Below are 205 nucleotides of genomic sequence, written 5' to 3'. Positions count from 1 at the left end.
CCCAGCCTGCAGCAGCAGCCCACCCTTGCCCTGCACACAGATCCAGGGGCACACACCCTCCATGCCCTCCTGGGGTGCGCATAGCACGAGGAGCCACTCCCAGCACACTCCAAGTGAGCCATGGCTCTATCCCATGCCCTGCCCTGGCTGGGCAGCACCAGCACCTGCCCCACTCCCTCACCGCAGGAACCTTGACCTGCTCCCC

General features: G+C 66.8%; 1 protein-coding gene across 1 annotated transcript in view; it reads right to left on the bottom strand.

Moving 5' to 3' along the window:
• Positions 1-205, bottom strand: part of DENND3 (DENN domain containing 3) — a 104,194-nt gene that overhangs the window by 36,008 nt on the left and 67,981 nt on the right. The gene's annotated exons all lie outside the window — the stretch shown is intronic.

The sequence above is a fragment of the Gavialis gangeticus genome, unplaced genomic scaffold (genome assembly GCF_001723915.1).
Source record: "Gavialis gangeticus isolate Ggan-Ray unplaced genomic scaffold, GavGan_comp1, whole genome shotgun sequence".
In the NCBI taxonomy this organism is placed as follows: Eukaryota; Metazoa; Chordata; order Crocodylia; family Gavialidae; genus Gavialis; species Gavialis gangeticus.
Note: the sequence above shows the minus strand (reverse complement) of the source record. Positions and strands in the feature narration are given on the sequence as shown.